Source organism: Vipera ursinii, assembly GCF_947247035.1.
Source record: "Vipera ursinii genome assembly, chromosome: 1".
NCBI lineage: Eukaryota > Metazoa > Chordata > Lepidosauria > Squamata > Viperidae > Vipera > Vipera ursinii.
The window spans coordinates 100,009,139-100,029,934 of NC_139512.1; positions in this window are offsets into that span (position 1 = coordinate 100,009,139).

The following is a 20,796-nucleotide window of genomic DNA, read 5'->3' on the forward strand; positions in this document are numbered from 1 at the left end:
TTTCTTCCTTTCAGTTTCAAATGGAGATACAGCCCAGATCCCTTCTTCCCTAACCCTCCCCCTTGTTGTCCCCAGTTCAAAAGGTTTTCCTTGGTCTTTGAAGATAGCCTACAGGCAGGCTGAATACACCTCTTCTCCTTCCCCCTCAGAAGATGGCAGAATCCAGGGGGAGGCACAATATTTTAAACATACATTTATGAATGTGATATAAATGGATTCTAACACAGGACTTGTCCAGGGAATCACCAGGAATGAAGACTCACTTGAACTCTTCCCAACAAAGGTGGTTTGGTCCAGTTGATCAGCAAGGTATACTTCTCTTGAGAAGGATCAGTTAATTGCTACTTCAATAGGATGCTAAGCTAGGCAGGGCACAATGAAAAGGTTGACCTCTGGTGATTGATCACTGACTTGCGGAGGATTTTTGGGTGCTAAGAGTGTTGGCATTGCTCTTTGGCAAGGTTGCTCACTCACTGGTTAATGTTCTGTCTTCACTGACTTAGGTGAGGCATTAAGTAGTCTAGAACACATTGCCATTGTTGGGTCATTTGTATTAGACTTGCTGACTTGTTGATTTGTTAGTAGAGCTTGCCTGAAGTGGGCTGGAGCTGTGAGATGCAATGCCACAGAAGCAGGTTACAGAAAAAGAGAAAATGACATTTGTAGTCCTATCCCTGTCCTACTCCCATTCTTAAAAGCAGCAAACATTTGAGCCAAACATAAATATTAGCTGGGCCCCTTTTTACATTGTGGAATGACTGGAAACATTGACCCCAGTCATGCCAAATTCAAAGTAAGGATTGACTTAAGTATATGCTCCAGAGTAGTCAGCCTTTGGCTCATATTCTAGGTGTTAACAACTGAGGTGAGCACCCAGTTGTATTGGGAAGACCAGCCCAGATGTGTTTGTTTAGAACAACAAATAAGAAGCTGAAGCTTGTGACTGGGCCAATTAAAGGAGGTGAAATGTCAAGGTAATGATTTAAAAGCTAACCAGCTGATGTAATGTAAGATGTATCATGTAACGATGGGAATGACTCAGCAGAGTCTATGTCCCTTTAAGAACCAGCAGGGTCTGTGTCTCTTTAAGACCCTTTGTATAAAAGGAAGGCTCTGCTGCTGTGTTCTCTCTCTTTTGTTTCCTGCTGTAACTGTGGTTTGTTGGATCCTGCTGTATTAGCAGGTGTATGTATATTGTTCCTGGTGTATGATATTGTGGATAGTGTAAGATAAACCACCATTTACTGTAGACCGCTGTTTACTGTGTTTACTCCTGGGTTATCTCTGTACATGCTCTGACATGAAATTTGTGAAAATGAATGTTAGCTTTGCCACCCCAAAGCTGCTCTCATGTGTTGATAAAACTCATTGGCTGGATAATCATGTGAGTACCAGAGAGCTCATTTCACCACTCAGTTCTCTGCACTCTCCATATTTGAAAAGAAGTAACAGCATGTTATATTGCTTTTAGCATCCCAGAAGCAGCAGAACATCCCCTGGACCTACAGTGGACTTTGAATGACTACAAAACACTTTGATACCACCTGATTCAATTTGCTGCTTTGAAATGAATCTTTACTTTGGTTCCTGAATCTACTTTGATAGTGGTGAAGGTTCATTTAAGATGTGCACGCATTTAAACTTTTGCAGAGCCTTACTATATGATAACTAGTGATGAGTGTTGTATTCCTTCCCCGACTCATCTCAGGTCATAAAGTATGGTGGATTTAAATGCCACCAAGAACAAGCCTTAATTAAAAATTAAAAAGCCTAGCCGAAAATCAGTTACACAGTTCTTGTAGATCCAATCTATAAATAAAAAGGAACACTTTTTTATTGGGGAGAAGTCTGGAATTTATTTCCTGGGCAGTAGAACCTTATCACATTCTCATTTTAGTTGAAAAACACTAAAAAACAATTTTCATCACCTTCTGGAATGCATATGTAAGTCAGTCATTTTACATTTTTTGTTACTTTCTTTTACCTAGTATACTAAAATGTCTGTATGTGTCTCAACATACACATTTTTCTAATTCAGTTTCCAGCATAGTTTTTTTTAATTCAACTGTCTCATAATATTTGCTTCTAGATAAGCATAGGCATAAAAGTAAGATATATTATATGTATACTTTTTACTGCATTTTCCCCATTAAACACTTCTATTTGCCAACGTTTGAATAAAGAAAATAGACACAAAGGGATTATTTTATTTCTATGCTATGACAATCTCTGCCTGACGGATCATGCATTTTCGTTTTCAATGAAATCCATGGTAGATTTCTTTTATATCTTTAACCAGGGGCACTAAGGAATTCCCTGTAACAAAGGAAAATTCTCAAAGTTGAAGCAGTGTAATATAAAATCGAGCAATGAGTACAGCATAACATTTGTCTCTTACACAACCCCTTCTGATGCACATGCATTAAAAGGGAAAATATGGTTAATTAGAAGATATAATCCTTTGAAAATGTGAAATGAGAGGATATGTATTAAAAAATCTAAAGAAAATATGCTTAAGGTATCAAGGAAGATAGAAATAATCTCAGAATGAGAACAAAGCAAAGTATTTTGGAGGGATCTCTTAGATGACAATGGATGCCGCTAAAAACTTAAATACATCTGAACATTTATGTTGGCCTAAGCAAAAGATTGGCTGAAGTATTTTTAGCTCACTAAGAACTGACTTAATCAATATTTGTAAAAATACAGCTTTAATTCTCCACTTACATTTCGCAGGTGCCAAAGAGGGACTGAAATACATAAGCCATATTACGGAAGCTGATCCATATCAGATAAATCAGGTACATTATTTTCCTCCATAGAGCTTGAAGCTGATCTAGATTTTAAGAGACCCAATACTGTACATGCATGCTGCTTCAGCATCTGGAGTAGAAGTGATGGGGAGGGCCTGGAAGAAGTAGAGAAGCATTTTGTTCAGAAACCAGATGTGCCAGTATGCTGATACTGGCCATTTGCTTTATGTATTGGTTTATGTCTCTGGGTTATTGCTTAGGTCTCCAAAGCCCACCAGGTGTACATTTTAAAGTGGAGGGACCTGTCTCAGGTGTTCACTGAATGGCATTTTGAGGGAGCTGCAAAAATGGTTTCCTCTGTATGTTCCCTGAATGTGCATTAGCCCAGTTTGTTTAAAAGGATTTGGGTATCTTAGCTATGTAGAAGAACAATGATTCTTATTTAGATTTAGATTTTATTAGATTTATATACCGCCCTTTCCCGAAGGACTCAGGGCGGTTTACAGGGCATTTTAAAATCATACCAATACAAAATACAAAGTTAAAAGACAAATAAAAGATTAAATTATCACTGAAAATAAAACCCAGTTAAAATTCTCAGCCTGGGTCAGAGAGCTCAAAGAGCCAAGTCTTCAGGTCTCGGCGGAATGAACGTAGGTCAGGGTTAGTCCTGAGCTCCATGGGCAGCTGGTTCCAGAGGGCAGGCGCACCCACAGAAAAGGCCCTCCCCCTGGGTGTTATCCGCCGGCAATCTTTTACCGGCGGCACCCTGAGAAGACCCTCTCTCTGCGAGCGCACTGGATGAAGGGAGCTTGATGCTGGCAGCAGGTGTTCCCTCAAATATCCCGGACCCAAGCCATTTAGGGCTTTATAGGTCATTACCAGCACCTTGAATCTCACCCGGAGGGCAACCGAAAGCCAATGCAGCTCACGGAGTAGAGGTGTTACATGGGAGTATCGGGAAACCCCCATCACAACTCGTGTGGCTGCATTCTGCACCAGTTGAAGCCTCCTAGTGGTCCTCAAGGGCAGCCCCATGTAGAGAGCATTGCAGTAGTCTAAATGGGAGGTGACGAGCGCATGAGTGACTGTGTGTAGGGCATCTCGGTCCAGGTAGGGTCGCAACTGGCGCACCAGGCAAACCTGGGCAAAAGCTCCCCTGGTCACGGCTCCTATATGATCTTCAAAGTTGAGTTGTGAGTCCAGGAGGACGCCCAAGTTGCGAGCCCTATCAACGGGGGGTAACACCTCACCTTATGTCCTGGAGGTGAAAGGGGGTTCTATATACCTCCAGTTTGCCAATAGAAAACAGGATATTTCCCCCCAGCAACTTGACCTTGGTTTATCTAGAATCTAAAGGTGATTCCACAGGCCCCAGTTTAGCATCTCTTGTCTCAAGGTTTCTCCTGGGGTTAATCACCATACATTATTTTGGGACTCTACAAATGACTATAAATATGCATAGCTTGCTCTTTTCTTTCCAAGGGACAGAGATAGCAATGTAAAACTAGCCAGTAAATTACCACTGGCTTCCCCTCCCTAATTCAGCGGTGATGTAGAGAGAGGGGAAAGCAATATGTCACTTAATGAGTTTTATTGGGCTTGTGGATCAGGTGAAATACAGCCCCTGTTTGCTTCCACCAACTAAATGTACATCTTTCTAATGTGATTAGGCCTTCATATAGGGCAGAAGGCAATTTATTATTCTGCCAGGGAGAACCAAGTTTTTCTTTAAAAATTGTTACTCCCGAAGTCGGCAATTACTTTAAAATAAATTTACCAAAGACAAAATTGTGCCTCTTGGGTCAGCAAATGACTTCTCTGTTTTTCTTGAAGAGACAAGGTGTTTATTAAGGACCTTCTTAGTTTACTGTGTAAGGTTTTTCACTTTGAATAATTGTCCAATTAAATATAATTTGGAAATCTGTGCTAACAGAGTGCTTGCATTGTACTAGGAAGAATATCTCTGAAAGATGTGCATTAATAAATCCCTCTGAGCCCTATCACCTTTAAAAATGGTTTCTTTTGTTTAATTTTTGGAATTTTTTTAGTAGAGATCCAAGCTGTACATTTGGTCACAGTGCTATTGTTGCACAAATAATTTATATAGGTCCTTCTTTTGAAATCCAGAGAAAGCAGGTTCATTATTTAATATAAGTTTTTTCTTTCTGTATGGTAGTTCGTGTTTAGATAAGGACGTATTTTACTGCTGAAATTTTGATATCCCATGTTTCTGTCTAGTTATTTTTTAGTTATGCTTGTAATAGGAAAATAATACAATAAGTGTTAAAAAGATTTAGAACTGTAGGTTCCTGATGTGAGGGGAAAAAAATTTCAAGTGGATTTTATCAGGTATTAGTCTTTTATTTCCACCTTCATTACCATACTTGTCTGCTGTTGACAAATTCCCCTTAGCAATCTGCTTTTATACAGACAGGTTTGTAGCCTGCAGAGTTTAAATATATGTGATGTCAAAATGCTAACTGAAGATAAATTTAAATGGAACAATTAGTGAAAGGAATATGAACATGGTCTGGAATATATTAATATTTGTTTGGAGCTAAACTGATATATCCAATACAGTACAGTGATGGAGCAAAGCACACAAGCTATCAATGCTTGAGAACTAAGAAACTAGGAAAAAAAACCATACATCGTGTTTTCTAGAAGAAAGAAATCTGTCATGTACGTTTTTTCATAGGAAGAAATGGAATGATTCATTAATATGGACTCAATCTCAGCATGGACAATAGTAATAACATTTATGGCTTTTCAGACCACAGAACCTTTTAGCACCCATTGTTCTTAACTCATCATTCTTGTTCAACATAGCACATGTTAAGGAAATAATTGGAGGGATTGTCTATGGCAGCAAATTCTGTTCAGATTTTTTTTAAAAAAAATAAAATAAAAATGATGAATAGTACAGTAAGAAAATTCATATGACCCAGATTGGATTAATCTGCACATTCTTAGAAGTACGCCAGGGAATAAGAACTGAGTAAGAGGCGGTCTGGAATTCAAATCTTTGGGGCAATTTGAACATTAAATCAATTGGTTGTTAATTAATTGCAATGTGTATAAGGTATGCCAAAGGAAACAGAAGGCTCCACAAGCCACTGAGGAGAATAAAGGGATGTTAATGATGCACAAACTGTTAACATTTCTGTCATTCCTCACAACTATTTGAAATAGCACTTGAGAAAGTTTGCTTGTAATATTTATCTCGGCTTTTTCCATTGTAAATACATAAATAAATAATATTATTAATAATAGTAATGCCTGAAATTATTGACAGATGTATATTTGGGAGTCAAGCAGAGGTGACCCTAGATGGGCAAGGGCATGAAGTCAAAGTGATTGACACAACCATATTTCCTTTGTGTCCTTTCTGAAACCCATAACTTCTCAAAAAAGATAAAGTTAAATGTAAGTAACTCCAGACTCCACTCTATGTATACTGGATTTCATCCAAAGTTAGTCATGCTTAGAAAACATCTGTTCAAATTAACAAGACTAGTCAATCATACCTAAGTATCCTGTTGAAGGCATGAATTGCCAGACTGCTAATAACCAGGTCAGGAACTCAAAAATATCACGAATCAAAGCAAAATCACTGGGTGAGGTGATTCACAATTTGTGTACAGGGTTCAAGCAGGCAAGTAATTATCAGGCAAAGATAGCTTCAGATAAGATAATTAGGGCAGGACTTTTTCTTGATTCCCCCTGCGATAAAGAAACCATGCTTTCTCTCCCATATACATTTTTTCCCCAAACAAAGACCAGATAAATCAACCTTCTCTGACCTGGAGCCTTTGAGATAATTTGGATCATGACTCTCATCAACCTCTGTCAACATAGTCCTCAGGGGAAAAAAAACAAACCAGATCAGAGAAGATTACTCTAAATTGTGCAGACAAATAATAACTAAAGAACAATACATATAATTCTTTCTGGGGGGAAAAAACCACAGACATTATAACAGAAAATTTTATAATGTCTCGGGAAGCAAGTATTTTTTTAGTATAATTGCTTTTTCTAAATAAAAAAAATGACTTGTATGTTTTAGTAACTATCTCACATCAGCCACAATCATGTCATGAAGGTACAATGGTGTAGTCTTTCTTCCCATTGCTAATTTCTGTTGATTGCTTACTAATTAGGCTGTGGCATCAAGCAGAGCTCCAGCCATGATGTATGTATTGGCTTGAACTTCCATCAAAGATGTTATGCCTCTCTTATGCTTACTGCCATTAAGCAGTATATTTGCTCTTTGCTTGGTGTCACTCCTGGGCCATCCCTATCTCTAGTGGGTGGCTAAAAGGAAAGGGAAGAGCAGTGCTAAGTGGAGTTCCTGGATTTTGCTGACCAGTTTCTTGCAGATTCAGTACTCCCCTTGCTGGTGTCAACCTTCACTTAAGACACATCAGTTACTAAGGCCCCAGCAATCTGGAGAATGATGTTGATGGTGCTTTTATGTGACAAAGGGAACTCAAAAAAGTATAGTATTAGCAGGATCTAACTTTTACTTCCATATCTAACAAAGTTATCTCAAATTTCAGGAAGGGGACTCTCAAATGATATGATAAAGTGTTTGAAAACAATTGCCCACCACAGAGCTCAAGATACCAAAAACCAAATTTGCCCATCACGGAGCTCAAGATATTATCTACCAAAAATGTGATCTTTCATTTGCATTTCTCCTACCCAACCTAACTTATTTGTAGCAAAGTCCAAATGGCCCATTTTCCCTACTAGATTCCATGCTATTGAAAGTTTTTGCATTCCATGCTATTGAAAGGATCCATGGTGCTCTCTGAGCTTGGTTGCTTTCCTGCAGACAATTCATTTACACAAACTAGGTAATATTATCAGTGATAGCACTGATGATGTTACCTAGTTTAGGTAAGGGAAAGTTTGCAAGAAAACAACCAAGCTCAGAGAGCACCAAGGACCTCTCATTTCCAACCCTGAGCTACAAACATTCTCTTCTATCACTACCTTTGTTGAGCTTTTCATGCTGCTTGAAAACCTAAATTACAAAACGTGGCTTGGGCTTCAAATAGTGTGCATGCTTCTTCATAGGCACAGTAAGCCTACAGAAGGGGGAAACACTACAAACTTTAAAACTTAAAGAAGGTAGAAGATTATTGCTTGATTAATCTCTCTCTTCAAGACTGGACATCAGGGAGAGAATTTGGAGGAATGAAATTATGGAAACTTCTCTATAGGCATCAGTAGGAGTTATTTCCCCCCCCCAATGGATCAAATGTTAAATAGGAGAGGTATTAAAACAATTATTTTGTTGATAAATAGCAGCACAAAATGTCATCATTTAAGTAAAAGGTCAGTAGTTATGCATCATTCTGTATTGCTGTGGATGACAAGGGGCTGAGAACAGAGTAATATAACAGGTGGAGATTCTCTTTTTGCAGAAGGTGTGAGTGGGAGAGATGAAAGACCAGGAAGATTTTGGTAGCTACCTGCAAGGCTGTTTTCTGAAAAACAGTGTTATCTTTAGAAACGAATTCCAGTTCCAAGACTATTAACAGTTTCCCACTCTTAGGACACATCTTTGTCACTTTGGACGTTCAGCAGTTCATTTCTTGGAAGATCACAAAAGTGGCTCACGTGATAAGATAATGGTCTGGACCCACATTACCAAAGACTGTTTATCACATGCCATTCAGTGCGACCTTCAAAGTTATTGGTTTGTATTTTAACAAAGGAGCATTGATTGATCAGGGCTAATTAGAAGGGAAAACATTGCTTTAGTATTTTCCTATTTGTTCTAACAGGACTTGCTGTTTAGCGAGAGGCAGCGTGACCCTCTGTGTGAGTTTTTGCTGATCTAGGTGGATTGTGACTAGACCTCATTCAGTTAAAAGTGCTTGTTTTAACCTTCAAAGCAGCACATGACTTCGAGACAGATTGTCTTAAAGGCAGTGTCTTGTTGTCTCCTCCTGTTATCCAGGTCCAAATGAGGGCAAAATGCAACTAAAAATAAAATGAATGTTCCCTGCCATCCCAGAATTTCACCCTGTGCCTTCAACATTATACTATTTTCAGTCTTTCAGTGCATTGTGAGGAATACTCCCCACTCTTAGATTCTGTGTGGTCTTTATATTATTTTTTCACTATATTGTCTCTTTGGCTGATTTAGATTTAACTGAACTCTTTTGCTGTGCTTTTAATGTGTGCAGATGTTTGGCTCTGGGATGATTTAAACATGAATCTAAAGAAAAAACCTGAGGAGATGCACCATTCGTTTTTCAAGCTCTGAAAATGTTTAGAGAGTCTAGATTTCATTCCAATATTGGAATGGCAGGTTCCATAACTATAGGATGTAGGGGTATAGTGAAATGCTATTACTACTTTCTTCCAATGTCTTTCAGATCTGGACTCATCTCCAACTTTTGCCCCACAATCTCTCAGTCCATGTGCTATCTTTAAGTTTTCTTAAAGTCTGAGAGACTGGGAAAAAAGTTGAGGATGAGCTCAGATCTGAAAGACATTGGAAGAAAGGTTTTCAAAGAAGCTTCTCCTTAATTCACTCAGGACTCTGGTTGAGAATGTTTTTACAGATTTCAAAACCTTGTGTTTAATCCCAGATTAGCACTAAAGGAACTATACTGAAATCCACACCATCTTTGTTTGGCTAGCTATGTGGGGCTTGACATCGGTCATTCACTTGAACACATAAGAGCTTGAAAATGGGTAAAGGACATAGAAAAGGTAAAGGATATAGATCTGCCTTTCTCCAATTTTCTACAGCAGCTATGCAATCCACTGGGAAGAAAATATGTACTTTAATTCACTGAAATGGCACTACAGCCTCTTATACAATCTATAATCCTCCTCCTTAGGGCCTAATATGAATGGACATCTATTCATGTTCAAGGAAATCCAAATTAAACTTGAGATGAACGTATAATTTTTGGAAAGAGTAGGAATACAGATACAACTCAGTCTTGGCCCACTTTTAAGCCCTCACATGTTCAAGTGAACACTAGAAAATGGCTTCAGTTAACTTCTCGTGTTTGTGGGGAAAAGGTCATAAAATATGCTTGAATTCAACTCTTAACAGCTGGACATCTTATCAATGGAAATTATACTCCAAAACATTCAAAAAGCTTCAGGCTGTTCCTCTGGGCCCTCAGGGTCAATAAGATTTTCAATTAAGTTTTTGTTGTTTTCAAAATTTATTGCAAAACTTCAGGCGTAATTGCAATTCTTCCTTGGATGACCTTGTTAGGCAAAGACATGTTTGTGCTACATCTTCTGTGATGTGAATATAAAATCCTATTTCCTCTTCTTTCAAATTTAATGGCCAAAAACAGCTATGGAACATATGGATATGGTTCCTTAGCTAAGAACTTGTATCCACCATACAGAAGGAAAGTAGGATTGAGCTGCCTTCTGACTTTCGATGGGTGTTGAATTCCTTACTAAGATCCTATCACCATAGAACCTGGAGCATATGTGAGGGCCCTATTTAATGGGGAATCCTCAGATGAAAACTCTGTTTTTGATTTAAAAAAAAACAGGATAGAATCCAAATCACTTCCACACAAAAAAGTGGAAATAAAAAATATACCAAGAAGAGGAATTTGAGTTTCTGCTGAATTTCTCTAATTTTTGCTCTGTCTCATTTAAAAAAGCAAGGAAGCCTCTGAGTTTCTTTTTAATACTGAAGAATGTTACATCAATGTAGGCAGTGGTGGGATTCAAATATGTGAACAACCGGTTCTCTGTGTGGATGCCGCTTCCAGAAGTCCGTTCTGGGCCTGGGCAACAAAAAATTAGCTACCGGTTCTGCCAAACTAGTGTGAACTGGCTGAATCCCACCACTGAGTGTAGGATCTGTTGATTGCTAACAACTAAAAGCTTTGTATCCAGCCTAAGAACTATCACAGAACCTCATTTCATTGCAATGTTGGGCCATGTAGCCTGGTAGAGGGTGACATGAAAAAAAGACATTTTTCTTTTCACAACAAGCTCTGCTAAATCCTTCTCTTTTGGGTAATTCAGTTAGCAAGGAAGAAGAACTTTGAAATTAGCCCTTGCATATCATGTTTTCAATTTATAGCTGCAGAAGCAGATTCCCTTTAATATAACCAATTTCAGACTAAATTACCACTGGATTATGTCCAATTTCAGCCTAAATTCATATCCTGATGTCCCACTGCATTTCAATTGTGGCTTTCCTATTTTTTTGGGGGGGGAGGGGAACAAAGATGAGAGCAATATTTTCTTCTTGCAACATTTTTAAAGGCTCCGTTGTAATAATTCACAGGATTTAAAGAAATAGCATAACTTAATGATGCAACAAATTCTTCTTACCTGCAGTTCAGTCAAAACTTGCACACCCTCACAATAGGTTTCTATTTTTATATTTCTTTGTATTTCTCACAATTGTCCTTGCCCTTCCGTGTCTTTAGGTGCATTATATATGCACAAACGTTAGGAGAGAGTGAAAAGTTAATACTTTTTATATTGAATTCTACACAATGATTGGCTGAGATCTTAACATTTCCCAACAAAATGGGATCTGCTTACCTATTTATTAATTATTGAGGTGGGTAATCCCTCTTGATCTTTTTAGGCAGCATATTTTAAACAAAAAAAAAACATTCTCAGCAGTGGATCCCCTAATCCAAATGCTGTTCATAAAACATTTAAGAAAGATCACTCGGTAGGAAAAATGTTTTTTGGAAGGAGGTGAAAAGAAAAAAGACTCAGAATTGCAAGCAGACTCAGTCCCCCCCCTTTCTGTAATGACTCTTGGTATCCCACTGAGTGTAGTCTCTCCCCAGCTTCTCTTCTGCATTCTTCATCATTCCCTGTGGGAGAATGAGTTGGATTTGCCTGCCATATTCACAGCAACCGAGGTGATCCAGGTTGAAAGAAAATCAATAAGATGTGTCCGTTTATGCCTTACAAAGGAAGAAAGGTCTAAAGGACAGGCATGGGACGTGACTCAAGCACTGGAGACTTAATAAGAGTTCCACTTGTGTTTGAAGGGGGTGGTAATTTATATTTTACTTTGAACTCTCTTTTTATGCTTCATAACTATCAGGATTTGGGCTGACGTGAGAAGCAAGGAAAAGGAGGTTTGAGGCTGTCTTAAAAGGCCTAACTCATTCGGGGAGTGCAGATTCAGAACCCTCCACCCTCCAAGAAAAATAAATGGAGAAATGATTTTAAAAATAACAGAAAGCTGTCTCATTTTCACATTAGTGCTCCCCTCTTGAGAAAAGTAGTTCAGAATACTTTGTAATTGGGATGTCGATTGGAGAGTGAAAGGCTTCTTTAAGCATATTTGTGAGATGTTTGTGAGATGATACAGGAAGGAAGGAAGGAAGGAAGGAAGGAAGGAAGGAAGGAAGGAAGGAAGGAAGGAAGGAAGGAAGGAGCTTTCTGCTGCTCATTTTAACTGTTTGATCCATTAGGTGGGATCCTTCCTAAGTTTGTTTCTCTGATTGTTAAGCCACTGGGGGCTCCTGTCTTTCTTGTCTGATTGTTTCCTAGGCAGCTTCTCTTCCCCCAAGGTCATTCACACCTTCCATTCCAACTACTGGAACTGACATTGTAAATTGGCACAGTCATGTGGCACTGAACTTAATGACTGTGCCACTTAGCAGTAGAGTTGCTGGTCTTAATTGTAGTCAATAAGTGAGGCTTACGTGTATTCAGAACAGCAGGATGTAAATTTAAATAATACCCTTTTTTGTACCCAATGAGACTTTTTTTTAAAAATTGGTTTTTACCGCCCCACCCAATAATCAAGTAACTATAGTTACATAAAAAGAAGGTACACATAGAGAAAAGAATTCAAAAAGATTAAAAATATACTGTAAATGTCAGATGTCGCTATATTTTTGAAAGTGATTATGCCTTCCGTAAAAGAATAAAGAAATGATATTTTTAACAACGGTAGCAGTCAATGACAATTTTTGTGGCTAACACCATTGTTGTTCCAAGTCTTTGATGGATGCTGTCTGAGCAGTTGCTCTACCATTATTGCCTGCAGCTAAAAAACTAAAATAAAGTGAAGCACATCAACAAGTTCTTTTTTAAAGGAGACTGAGTCCAACACTGACTTCTCCCAAAACAAAATTAAAATTAAAATTAAAAAAATCAATGAAATTGCCAGATTTTCAGATATCTCAAAATTGTTTATCCTGATTTTGAACTGATTCTAAGCTAGCAGTATACACATGGAAGCTTTTTACTCAGCATTAGTTGCTTACACAAATAGAAAAAAAATCCTTTTAATTTTTTTAAATAAAAGATTTATTTTAAATTGAAAATTTATGAAATAACCAGCCTGAGTCCACTACACCATAGAGGAACAAATTAACATAAATTAGCATAATCTGAGAAAACCAAATGTTTTAATGATGTGATTATAGTTGGCTTAGTAGCTATAAGATAAAATATAATAAATAAAATATAAAATTTAAATAAAATATAAAATTGCTAAGACATACAAAAAAGCATTGTTAAAATATATATTCAACATCTATGTGCCCTGTATCTTAAAATTTGAGAACTACTAATGATAAATGAGAAAACACGAAACTCATATGGAACATGTGAATATATAAGAAGAATTAAGTATGCTTAAATTGCACTGATTTCAGTTTGAAGCATCAGTTTTTTTCCTTCCCACTGAAAACTCTGAAGTGGATCAAAGCCATTGTCTGAAGATAAAATATCTGCAATCGGGAGATCAATGACAGATGGATGAGATCAGAATAAAATAACCAAAATAACCAAAAATAGTGGAGCACTCTGGCCTAAAAACTAAATTAGAAAAAACTAAATTAGAAAAATTGTTTGCAGTGTATGCTTGCAAATATATAAAGGAGAGAAATGCTGTACAGTGGGCACTGTATGAAAATGCATCATCTTACATAGATTTAGGGGGGGGGGACAAAAAGTGTCTGCAAAAAAAAAAGGAAGTAGATAGTATATTTGAAGTAGACATGTAAGCAAGCTTGTGCAATTCATTAAAGGTAAAGGTAAAGGTTCCCCCGCACATGTGTGCTAGTCGTTTCCGACTCTAGGGGCCGGTGCTCATCTCCGTTTCAAAGCCGAAGAGCCAGCGCTTGTCCGAGGACATCTCCGTGGTCATGTGGCCGGCATGACTAGACGCCAAAGGCGCACGGAACGCTGTTACCTTCCCACCTGAGTGGTCCCTATTTTTCTACTTGCATTTTTACGTGCTTTCGAACTGCTAGGTTGGCAGAAGCTGGGACGAGTAACAGGCGCTCACTCTGTTACGCGGCACTCGGGATTTGACCCGTCAAACTGCCGACCTTCCGATCGACAAGCTCAGCGTCCTAACCCACTGAGCCACCGCGTCCCTGTGCAATTCATTAGAGGTATGCTTTTTGCCTTAATAGTTCTGAGGAGTGTTTTGGTCCCCTATTTGCATAATAGAGGCATCTTAACATCAGCTTTGCTTAGAACATGACAAAGAGAAAGGCTGTAAGAGCCACCAACACAATTTAGCCATGGAGAACATACAAATACTAGAGCACTGAACAGACTGGATAGGATTACTCTGTTTATTAGGCTTATACAGGCAACTGGGAAATCAAATGCTAAGGAAGCACTTCAACAATATACGAGGGCAATTCGGAAATAAACCTCGATTTGGTTATCAACGACAGACACTCACAGTTACAGAACTTTAGTCTGGAAATGTCAGCTGGACAGTTTACATATAGTTTCCTGATGCTGAAGAATACAGTATGTAAATAAGTTACACAAAGATCACAGAAAAGAACATCAAATATTTGGTTTTCATGATTATCAATTTTAGCCCAATATTATGTTATTATTAATTGTAAAAACATTGCATATACATTGTGTATACAGTATGCAAACAGTTCTGTGACTCACCTTTAAAAGTTTTGTTTGAATAAATCACTTTTCTATATTGCCTATTTTTTTTCTAATCATCACAACCACGTGTCGTAACTGTATGTTTTCCTGTTTCATGCAAAAAGTCTGTAAGGGGTTTCCAGTCAGCCAGAACTGCAGATATTGTCTTTTCTCTAACCAGATAAGTCAATTTGCCTATTTCTGCAAGTTCCTTCATCTTCACCAACCATTACTCCATTGTGGGTAGTATCAAGTCTTTCCACTTTTGAGCATATAATAATTTTTCTGCACTTGTTATATATTAAAACAAAGTTCCATAGGTTTTTTTTCTAGGTTATGCTCATTAATACCAAAAGAACAGGCTCTGGGTTCAATTGTACATTAATCTTTAAAATTTTCTGTATTAGTGTATGTATTGGTATCCAAATTTTTAGTTTTTTTATTTGTCTACCATACATAATAAAATATACCTTCATGTTGTTTACATTTCCAGCATAAATGTATAGATTGTAGACAATTTCTCTGGTGACAAATACTAATGATATATTATTTTGTAAAATCTCTCTTGAAGACTACAATATAAGTCTCAATCCTTTCAACATGTATTTTTTATTAACCAACTTGTATATTGTAACCAAAATAATTATCCTCTCTTATTGGTATCATATTATGATTACTATTATTGTGTTGCTTTGCATGTACATTGAGAGCTTCTGCAGTTATGCTACTCTACTCTACTCTACTCTACTCTACTCTACTCTACTCTACTCTACTCTACTCTACTCTACATTTATTAGCCCATTTTATCATACATTCTTTCACTTGTTCTTCTTCCATCTCATATTTCAATGACATACATATTATATACACACATATATAGGTGAGGAAACTGAATTTAGTTTTCTTCCAGAGAACTGCAAATATAATTATTTTATATACTGTATATATTTAAAAATTCTCATTGGAATGCTCATTTTTATTTTTATTATCTGCCGTCAATTGCTTTGAAGTTTTTCCCAGACAAAAATAAATAGCTCCATAACAGACAGGATTATAGCAGTCTTGTTTAGAATCATCAACTAGGAATGACATTTAATTTAGTAATATAGAAGATTTTATTGAGACTGCAAAGTCTTTGAAAAGGCTTGATTCACTCTCCTGTTTTGTAAATTTGCCTGTAAATGGTTTAACTGTTTTTTAAAAAATTCAACTGAAAGGGGAAGAGAACTTCAACATTCTTTTCAACCACACTAAGGAGAGACACATTCTCTCCCAGACATACATAATATAATTCAGTAAAATGATAGCTACGCTATATTGTCTATATTGTATGTGTATAGGAAATATTTTCTTTTTGCCATCAGTGCATACCCAAACAGATCCGTGACTCAGCTTTGAAGGTTTTGCTTGAATAAATCAATTTTGGCAGCCTTGTAATTCATAAAACAATACGTCTGGATTTACTCAAATGGAAGTGGGATTGTTCAGCCTCTGTGATTCCATTCAGTTTTGGAGTGTTAATGAGGCTATTTATAAAGAAGGAAAGATAATGAGTTATCAGAAAATAGCAAGGACTCTTGAAGGGGCTTCTCCCATTTATCACGCCTTTCAAGCACAATTTCAAAAGAAAAGTGCAAGAAAAAATCTAGTATGAACAATATAGAATTTGTCAGGGACTACAGTCCAAATTGGGGAGGTGAGGATACTTTTTATTTATATACTGCTCAAAATAAATAAATAAAAGGGAACACTTAAACAACACAATGTACTGTATTTAATAGTAGGTTGTCTTATCTTGTGTTCCCTTTAATTTTTTGAGCAGTATACAATTAACCCAAATTCTCTAATTTCCAGGTATTAAAAAGCAAGGAAAGAGAAAAACTGAAGAAAAATAACTCTTCCCACATTTTGGCTGCCTGCTTTTGTGTGTCTGTTTTTCTAAATTACAGTCTATGGCAGACATGTCAAACACAAGGCCCGGGGGCTAGATCCGGCCCGCAAAGTGGTTTCATGTGGCCCGCGAAGCCATCCTGGAAACAGTGAGGGAATGGCCCCCACTGCCTTGGCCCTGGCCCAGAGACCCTCCTTCTGCCAGAGACCCTCAGATCTGTCCCACTCCTGCCCAGGCCCCCATAGGCACCCTTGATACGAACAATGTAGAGCTGGCCATGCCCACCCAGGCCATACGCAGTCTAGCCATGCCCACCCAGTAGGCCACGCCCACCCTGGCCATACCCACCCGGTCCCTTGAGGGCAACCACAATGCTGATGCAGCCCTCAATGAAATTGAGTTTGACACCCCTGGTCTATGGGCATAAAGATGTTGGATCACTTTAAGGCAAAGCTGAAAAAAGTATGGAGAATTTTGAGCCATTTATTATTAGTCACACGGATAGCATTCATATATTCATATACATATTTTAACTAAGTAATCCTGAGAACTGCATCTTCACTGCCTCATTAATACTGTTGACATATCTGCATAGGCTTTGTAGATTTGATTCAGCATTCTACTGTAAAGAAAACTAGAAAAGTTCCTTTTCCAGACGTATCTTTTTTTTTTGAGCAAGAGCTTCCTAATTGGCTGAAAATGACAAAACAAATTTAGAATATCATTCTTTATTCTTTCCTGCACCTGAATTTAGGGCCTAGCAATAAAACATAACAGGATTAATTTGATCTTTGTCTTGGCAATTAATATTGAAAGCACTGAAGAACAGAGAGTACAAAACCACCCATTAGCAATGTTAGATTTAAATTCTGTAAGCTACTTTCCTGATTTTGGGCAACATTTCTGTTTTTGTTTTTCATTTTGCAGGAGAAATGGGACGATTGTTTGTTTGTTTCTATACCACCTTTATAATTTTTATAAATAACTCAATGTGGTGAACATATTAAGCTCATCTGCCTCCTCCTATTTTTCCCACAATAACAGCCCTGTGTGGTGAGTTGGGCTGAGAGAGAGTGACTAGCCCAAAGTCACCTAGCTGGCTTTCATGGCTAAAGCATGACTAGAATTCATGATATTCCTCTTTCTAGCCTGGTGACTTAACCACTAGACAAAACCTCTGCTTCAAAGCTGGTTCGGAGCTGTGTGCCAGGATTTTTGTAGGTGGGAAGGTAAAATATGTTTGCATGCAAGCATTCAGTTTTTATAATTTGTTATACGGCTAAGGCTGAAACTAGATGTGATCTGATCATGTAGTTGTTGCCCAAAAGCAAAAGGTTCATATTTTCTTCCCAGGTTCCTCTCTGATAGCTGTTACTTAAAAATATTTGTTGTCATCATACTTAGAATTCCTGTGTTCCACACAAAGAACAGCGGTGTAAAAGCTCTGTATATGCATTTTACCAAGTTACAGGTGAGATATAGAGATGAAAGGTAGGCTGGTGATGGCTTAGCTCAGGGGTAATCAAACATGGCCCTTTTATGACTTGTGGACTTCAACTGCCAGAATTCCTCAGCCAGTGATGCTTACATAGTCCTCATACATTCATCCTTGAAGGAAGGATGAAGAAAGTCTGCTTATTATGAGCCTTAATAACTCTAGTTATTAAATGGTCTTTAAAATGGCTACACTAAAAAAATGCAGAACCTCCCTTTTCTCATTTGTTGAGGGAATTTAGTGGGTTGTCCAGGCATTACCATTTGCTCTCAGTATTACATATCCCCCGCTTCTAAATATAATCAGAAAAGGTGCATTTTAGCAAATGAATTTTACATTCCAGTATCTTCATTTTTAAAAACTATTTAAGAGCCAAGGCTGTGATATACAGACTGTGGTAAGTTGAACGTATAACGGTCAATTGTACTTAAATCTTAGGGTATGTGTAAAACCCAAGTTTATTTTAAGTTCTACTGATATTAACATGGTGAAAAAGGGCTTATCTTTCTGCTGCTGAACCTGAAGTAAAAAGTTAGAAATGCTTTAATGGATAATGCCTGATAATGGGAGCCATTCATGTATTCTAACTCTTGATGGAATATGAGAATGTGATGATAGACTAAAAAAAATCAAAACAAAATTATACTAAAATTTTAAGAAAAAAGTAAAAATCAAATCCAATAATATTCTCTATGTTTAATCTAGATTTCTGTTCTGCCACAAACACACACACACACACACACAGACAGCTTTAGATGTGTAAATACTTTCTTTTTAAATTCTGCTGTAAGTCGGCTTCCAATGGATCTCAGTCTTCCAATACTATTGAAGTCTACTCAAGATTTACAATCATCGTTATGATGATTTGAATAGGATTAAGTTTTGTTTTTTTCAGTCCTTCCAATTGCAGAATATTGGTCAAACTTATCGTTTGCCATAGTTTGCATAAAGAAATGTAAAATACATATTATCCCAAGGACTGTAATTTGATATGTTTGCACCCAACAATTTTTAGAAGTTTCCTAGGTTCCTGACCTTGTATGCAGGAAGGGGTTTTGTTGTTGTTAGCTGCAAAGTCGTGTCCGACCCATCGCGACCCTATGGACAACATTCCTCCAGGCCTTCCTGTCCTCTACCATCTTCTGGAGTCCATTTAAGCTCACGCCTACTGCTTCAGTGACTCCATCCAGCCACCTCATTCTCTGTCGTCCCCTTCTTCTATTGCCCTCGATCTTTCCCAGCATTAGGCTCTTCTCCAGTGAGTCCTTCCTTCTCATTAGGTGGCCAAAGTATTTGAGTTTTAGCTTCAGGATCTGGCCTTCTAAAGAGCAGTCAGGGTTGATCTCCTCTAGGACTGACCGGTTTGATCGCCTTGCAGTCCAAGGGACTCGCAGAAGTCTTCTCCAGCACCAGAGTTCAAAGGCCTCAATTCTTTGGCGCTCAGCCTTTCTTATGGTCCAACTTTCACTGCCATACATTGCAACTGGGGAAGGGGTTTATCAGGGGTTAATAATAATTTTTTGACATTAGGGAGGTCATTATTATAGCAGCCGCTGACATATCTAGTTAATCTATAGTCACATGTCTCTCTCCTTTGCTTTTTTAATAGGACCAAATACGTTGATTACAAACTCTATCACAAACCAAATGTATACAAAACAAGGAAGCAAATAGCCAACAGAATCAAATAAATTCAAACAGAATTCCCTTCAGTCAGAAGGGAATAAGTTCTATAGAAGTCAGATGGTTATTTTTAATTGCATAGGATCACCTGGTAAAACTGTAACAAAGTACCTGTTTTGAGGTATTTTGAAACACAGCCCTTAGTTTTAATTAGAAATGCAAACAAGATTATCTTACTACATTGAATAAGTTGGAATCTTAAAAGAAAGAAGTATTGATTATGATGGAGGATCATGATTTGAGGTAACAGAGCTGCATACAGTGTAACTCTTCCAAAGCTGAGTGTCTGAACTCCTCTAAACATTGATATCAAATTATGACTAAAGTGACTGTAATAAAAGAAGCTGGAAAATATTAATTGTGAATAGTTTTAATTAAATTGATATGCAAATGAACTGAAACCATATTTTGTTTTTGTTCTGGTTTCTGCTCTGTTTTTGGGTTCCAGAAAACACTTTTTCCCTCCCCTCAAAAAAATTCTCAGTCTTTGTTAGTTCTATCTGCTGTTCTTTAAAAAAGAGAAAGGAACTTAAATAGCCACTTCAGAGCTGAATACACACAAAAATTAATTCAGCTTCCACCAACTGAATAATCATCAGACTAAACCTCACTTTTTCCCAGACAGCTTTGGGAAAACTGACTTAAAAAGCTAGGTCATCATCCATTGGTTAGAAAGTCTTTGACAATAATAAATAATAAACCTTTATTGTCAAAGTACAACATGTGTACATTGAGATTAGCTGAGCCTCCCCCCCTGCTCTCTCCCCCCAACACACAGTGACAACAAACCCTCCACCCTACCACACCATGTGAACCAACTATGCCACACACCGGCCTCCCAAGTCAATTCTCCATAAGATTATGTCCCATTTAAAAGCCTAACAGCCCACGGATAAAAGCTATTTTTCAGCCTGTTGGTATGGCTGGCTATATTCCTATATCTCCTACCGGATGGTAGGAGAGTAAAGAGATACCGTCCAGGGTGTGAGTCATCCCTGAGAATCTTCCTCACTCTTCCAAGGCAACGAGCCCTGGTGATGTCATCCAGTGGTGTCAGGGAACAGCACACAATGTCTTGT